Here is a 6,350-nt window from a genome sequence, read left to right as displayed (position 1 = left end):
ACACAAACTCATGACCCTAAGTGGTTTGCAATGTTTAGAGGAAGTGAATGGAAATAAAGAAACATTTCAAATTTGAGAAGAAAAAAAAAGTAAAGTTCACGAAAGCAGGACAAATAGATTAATAGTGACAGAAATTAGTAAGTTAAATTCCCTAACCAACAATAAATACCTGAACTGGCTCTTTGGAAACCTCTACCCAAAGAGATAAATCACCAGCTAACCCTGCTGTTCCCAGTGTGTTTCCCCAGGCTGTGTATGATGCATGGCATGGCAGGCAGACCAGCCCCCATAGGAGGCCTCAGAGCTGTGGTGCAAGTCTCCATTCCCTCATGAGGCTCTACCCCTCAAACTCTCAAAAATCCCTCTTGGAATGGGAGGGAGTAAAGTGCCATTGGTTAAACAAAAAGCCTGGATCCACTCATAAACTGCAATCTGCAAATCTTTAGAAAAGCAACTACAAGAATTGAAGAATTTAATATGTGTCAAACCCGAGGTCCCCAAAGCCTTATACCTTCATAATGGGGAGTTTTAAGAAAAGCACAAAGAGCAGGTAAAGGAAGGTAGATAGGATCGAGACATGGAGATTGACAAGGTGCCAAGGAAATTCACATGTTGCTAAATAAACTTACCAGATGATTTTCTAGGTGAATATAAATAACCAAAATTTAGTCCCAAGAGAGACAAAATCTGAATACAATTATAACTATGGAAAATATAGTGAGCTACAGGATTGTAGAATATAACGTGTCATGAAAGATGGGCAGAATGCGTAGCTCCAGGAATTGGGCCCTCTCCACAACTATTGAGCTGGTAAACTAGAATTCCAACTACTTTGGAAAATGTGGATCTAACCAAATCCTTGAAGTAGGCAGGGGAGCTGTCTGATTCAATGAGTAGGTAGCAGGGCTAGGGAGATGGCTTAGTCAGTAAAGCTCTGCCTCATAAGCATGAGGACCTGAGTTTGGATTCCCAGAACTCATGTAAAGAGTCAAGTGCAGTGGCATGCACCTGTAATTCCAGTAATAACAAAATTGGAGGTAGAGACAAGTGGATCCCTGGAACCTCACTGTCCAGCTACTCTACTTGGCCAAATTCAAGGCCACTGAAAGAGCCTATCTCAAACAAAAGCAGAAAGAATCTGAGGTTTTCTCCGACTTCCACATGCATGCACACACCAACACACACAATCACACATTCTGCATTAACACAAACAGTGTACACCACACCCCTGTACACACGAGTGGATAATAAACTTTAGAGTATTGTGTAGCAGTTTCCATCCTCTCCCTCCCAGATGGAGGTAGGCAGTTGTAGGGACTAAAGGTGAGAAATATACAATCTGCGCATTCCGTATTGTTCACCATGTGATTTGTACGCCCAATTTCTCTCATCTGATTTTTGTGTTTCTCTCTGTGTTTTAGGACATAGTAGCTGCCATGTGCTGGTTTACTTAGTAAATGCTAACCCATACGCTGACAGAAGAAGTAGATTTAACAATGGAGAGCTCAAGAATCAGAAATACCAGTTATCTGGTGGGACTCTGTGTGCAATCATCCTGTTAAGTTTCGCTGCAAAAAAGTGTTTAAATAGCTACCAGTAATTCTGCCTTTGTAGTCAACATTTAACTGCTTAACCATGAAAAGAATTTCTTGAAATTGTCTTGTGAGTATCTTGTGACATACAGGTAACTAAATTGTAAATTCTGGGAAATTATAGTTTAAACCCACCAATGAAACAGTTGCTAAAAGATGATGTGTAATCTCTATGACTAAGGCTCATGGAACATAGTGGAATAAGGGATAGAGAGAGGACTAATGCACCCCTCAGCTCTCACCAGCGAGGCTTCCATGTATTCCACCAGAGTGCAATGCAGAAGGCTGCAACTGGCCAGGCTTTGGAGAATGACTGTAGCCTGTAGAATGGGACTTCTGTATGGAGCCTCACCCACCCATGGCTCAGGAACCATTGCGGAAAAGGAGGTGGAAAGATTGTAAGAGCCAGGGCTGGTTCATGAACATAGGGAGGTGGAGGCCTCCAGGCCACTGGAGACTTGCTCATGTGAGCCTGTGACGGCAGTGACATCAAGCGGGGACCCCCGTCAGCTCAATTAAATAAGGGTCCAAAGGGGAGGTGAGAAATAGGTGGCAGGCCAGCACTAGATTAAGAACTATTTGAAACTGATTGCTGCAGGGTGAGGGAGAGTATGACTTACATATGGCCAATGGGTGGGCTGACTAGACTCCAGTGGACGCATTTACAGTGAACGACATTTGGGTACAAACACCTGAATGCATAGGACTCAGCATGTATGGCAGAGTACATAGGGTTTGGTGGGGGGAGAGGGGGAGGTATGGATGGGGGAGGGAGGCTCTGGATTTGAGTGGGAAATGTATGAAAATTTAAAAGCTCAATAAAAAAAAGATGATGTATAAAACTCTGTAAAACCTTCAAACTAATGTGAAGGGGGGGCACCCAGAATTTTAGAGCATTTTGGGACCACTGGTGATAACAAGCTCTCCAACTCTATGGGTAAAGTACTTGATTTCTTGACTTCCTGATTTTCTATAACAGAAAAACACATAATCCTGGTGTGGCTGGATGGTGCCAGGGTGGGCAGTAAGCCTTGTTTCCAAACCACATGTGCATTCTGTTTTGTCTGATGCATCACCAAGGGACTAGCATAGAGACTGGTTAATGTTTCAGTCCATTTCGGCTGAAATAGTATCTGTCTAAAGAACTAAAGCGGCAAAACATCCCTTCACTTCTCCTAATGAGATGATGATGGGGAATGTGTGCATGTGTGTGGGTGATCTTGCTGTGTTTCCCCACATTTCCTAGTTTTTCAGAACTGAGACCTATCCTTTTTGTGAAAACTGTTATAAAAACATCAAGAGTGACTTTTTCCTTCTTTTAGCACCCAGCATGGGCTGGGCACATGCCAAGGGTCTGCTGATGAATTTTAAATGGAATACGTAAAGTACTAAAGGATAATGCCCAGGCATGGGCTCAAACAAGGAGACCAAATACTTGGAGAATCCTTCCCCTTCTCATATCTCCCTCTGCAGCACAACAGTTGGATTGGGGTTGGGGGGGTCACACAAAGGCAGACAGTGGCTTGCAGAGCCCCAACAAGTAGCCAGGTGAAGCCCTGCTTTTCTAGGCACAATTAAATCCTAGACAGGGGTCCCTCCACCGCTCCCCACCTGTGCTGGATAGCTTTAGTGTCAACTTGACACAACTGGGTTGAGGGAGCCTCAATTGGGGAATTGCCTCTATTGGACTGGCCTGTGGCCATGTCTGAAGGGCATATTCTTGATGAGTGATGTGGGAGGGCCCAGCCCACTGTGGGTGGTGCCACCCCTGGGCAGGTGGGCCTGTGTTGCATAAGAAAGCAGGTTGAGCAGGGGCCAAGGGAGCAAGCCAGTAAGCAGCATTCCTCCATGGCCTGTGCTCCAGCTCCTGCCTCCAGGTTCCTGCCCTGAGTTCCTACCTTGGGCTCCCTGATGAGCTACAACTTGGGAGATGTAAGCTGAATAAATCCTTTCCTCCCCAAGTTGATAATGGTCAGAGTGTTTTGTCACAGCAATGCAGAACAAACTAGGACACTTGGGTTGCCTGGATGTGAATTTTTGGATTCTCAGGAAGGAGGGTGTTCTCATTTCATTCCTGTTCCCCAGCAGTCAGCAGTACTGCACACAAGTTCACACACTTCCAGACCTCCTGGTCAACAACACAGTTATATCCTAATTCTGGATGGACTGAGAACACAAAAGTTCCCACACTCTAGGGAAAAGCCCTATTGTGTTGTAGTCATGGTAACTCAGCAGCAGAATCAGTACACAGATCTTTCAATGGCCCCGGGGAACAAGTTTGCAGCCAACCAATCAGTGGTAGCCCCTGTGTGAAATTCAGCCAATCACGGAAAGGACTCTCCCTACTAATGCATCTAAATGGCAGCTTTCTTGCCCAGTTACATTCAGGAGATGGCAGATGGTGTCACACCCACTCTTGTGGGTTCGTTGCTCAGCCTGTCTGCAGCTTGCTCCCAGCTGGAAACAGCCCCAGTAGCAGAGGTCCTGTGTGCATGAATGAGCAGGAGTTCAGTTTTGCTTTTTATTTTGGAGTTGAGAGATGGTCTCATTGTCCTTGACAAAGTTATCATTCAGTGTCTGCGTTGTGAGTATGGTAATTAAGATCTTTCATTCCCAACCCTCTGCTGCATGACTTTTTTATTTTTCCTGGAGTTAATGTTTGCTTTATGGTTTTCATCCGCTTCGTTTTCTTCTCCTGTTTTACGTAACTTTTTTTGTTGTTGTTTTCACCAAGCTGCATAACTACTCTGCATTTTACATTTATTTTTGTCTGTACTTGTCCCTAATTTATCTCCAAACTCTTCTCCACTCCCTGGGCCCCTTCCCTGTGGGTGTAAAATGCCTTTCACTGTGTTCTAACACACTAGCCTAATTCCACTGATTTCATTTTCTGCAAATCCCCTGGATGCCCCTGACCGCTCCAGCTGCCCTTGTCTTACTGTACAGTCACCATGGTGTTGCCCTCATTGCTAATCTGCAGAGCCTCTTCCACTCTCTGTTCCACTGAATCCATTTCCCAAAGCCTGGGCAGAATGATGTTTTGGAGACATCTGCCCGTCTGGAAATGTCTAACATCCCACTCTTGATTATTCAGCTGATGTCAGAGGCTCAGTTATGTCCATCCCAAATTCATATGTCCAAGTCCTAACCCCACTATCTCACAGTGTAACTGTACTTGGAGATGTGACCTTTGAAGAGGTACTTAAGGTAAAGGAGGCTATTAGAGGGAGCCCTGATCTAATGTGACTAGTGACCTTATAGGAAGAACAGGGACTGAGGCAGGAGCACTTACTATGTAAGCATGAGGACCTGAGATTAGATCCCCAGGACCCATGTAAAAAGCCAGATGCAGCCATGCAGCTTGTAACCCCAGCACTAGGGGCAGAGATGGGGAACAGGAAAATCTCCTGGGCTTGCTGGTCAGCCAGCCCAGTCAAAACAGAACAAAACAAACAAAACCGAAGAGCTCCAGGTCCGTTGAGAGACCATGTCTCAAATGGAATCGGGGAGGAAGATACACAATGCCCTCCTCTGGCCTCCACATACATGTGCACGGGCATACACCTGCATGCACACATACACCACACACAACATACATGTACACCACACACACAAATAAGAAGAAATTAGAGTGCAGACAATTCAAAGAGAAAGATGGGGGAAAGTGGACCGTCTCTGAGCAAGGAGAAAGGCCGTGGAAGACATCAAAGTTGCTGATGCCTCAGTCTCAGACACTGATCACCCAATTGTGAAAAAATACACTGCCCCTTTGAAGCTGCCTGGGCTCTGGCACCCCAGCAAACTCACAAAGTTGCTGCAGTGTGCCCCAATTCAACATAATTTTCCTTTAGAATTTTGAAAGCATTGTTCTGCTTTCTTTCAGCCTTCAGCATCACAAGAATCTCCTACTGTTTGATTCTCAGGCTATTGTGTGTGATCCATCACCTTGACTGAATGCCCCCCTCACACATACAGGTTCATGGTCTCCTCCCCTTGCCCTCTGTGTTCTGAAATCTGAGTGGAAATAAACATTCATCCTGAGTGAAAACATCAAGCCCCTCCCTCTTCACCCAGCTAGTCCAGGTTCTGGGACTTTGTGCTAAGTATCTCTGGCTCAGGCTGGTGCTGATGAATGCTTTTCCTCCTCCCTGGCATTTAATGGCATCTTGCTGTCTGTGGTCACCTGGCACCCAACACACACCCATGAGTCTTCCCCACATGAACTCAATGGCTACATGCTCCCCAAGGTGCTGAGGGGGCTGGGTGAGGCTCTCCCACAGGAAATGGTGGCTTAGTCTTCATGGCTCTGGGGTGCTCTGAGCTTGTCTGGGGATTCTGTCACCTGTCTTGGCAGCAGGTCTGGTGCATGGGCTGAGGGTGCCTGTGTTTCTCAACCACCCTGAGAGCTCTTCTGTTGTCTCTCCTGTTCCTCCTGTCCCAATCAAAGGGGCTCGTCTGCTGTCTGCCTCTCTCTGCTTTGGGGCTCCTGGAGTGCCTTCTCCTGTAGATCAGATTCCTTCTCCCTGGGAGTGATGTGCCTGCCCTGAGCTGCAGCATCTCCTTGTGAAGCTGAGAAGGCTCCCTGCTGTCTGTCTGTCTGTCTGTCTGCCTGCCTGTCTGCTCCTGCCTTGAAGCAGCCTCAGCTCCAGGGGAAAGCCCCTTTTGTTGCTGAGGCTACAGATGTGCCCCTGCCCAACACTGCCTTGCAGACTCCCCACTGATACCAGCACTTCTCAGACCTCCCTCCTGTCTCCCATG

This window comes from Nannospalax galili, unplaced genomic scaffold (genome assembly GCF_000622305.1).
Source record: "Nannospalax galili isolate Female #2095 unplaced genomic scaffold, S.galili_v1.0 scaffold213, whole genome shotgun sequence".
Classification (NCBI taxonomy): domain Eukaryota; kingdom Metazoa; phylum Chordata; class Mammalia; order Rodentia; family Spalacidae; genus Nannospalax; species Nannospalax galili.
Note: the sequence above shows the minus strand (reverse complement) of the source record.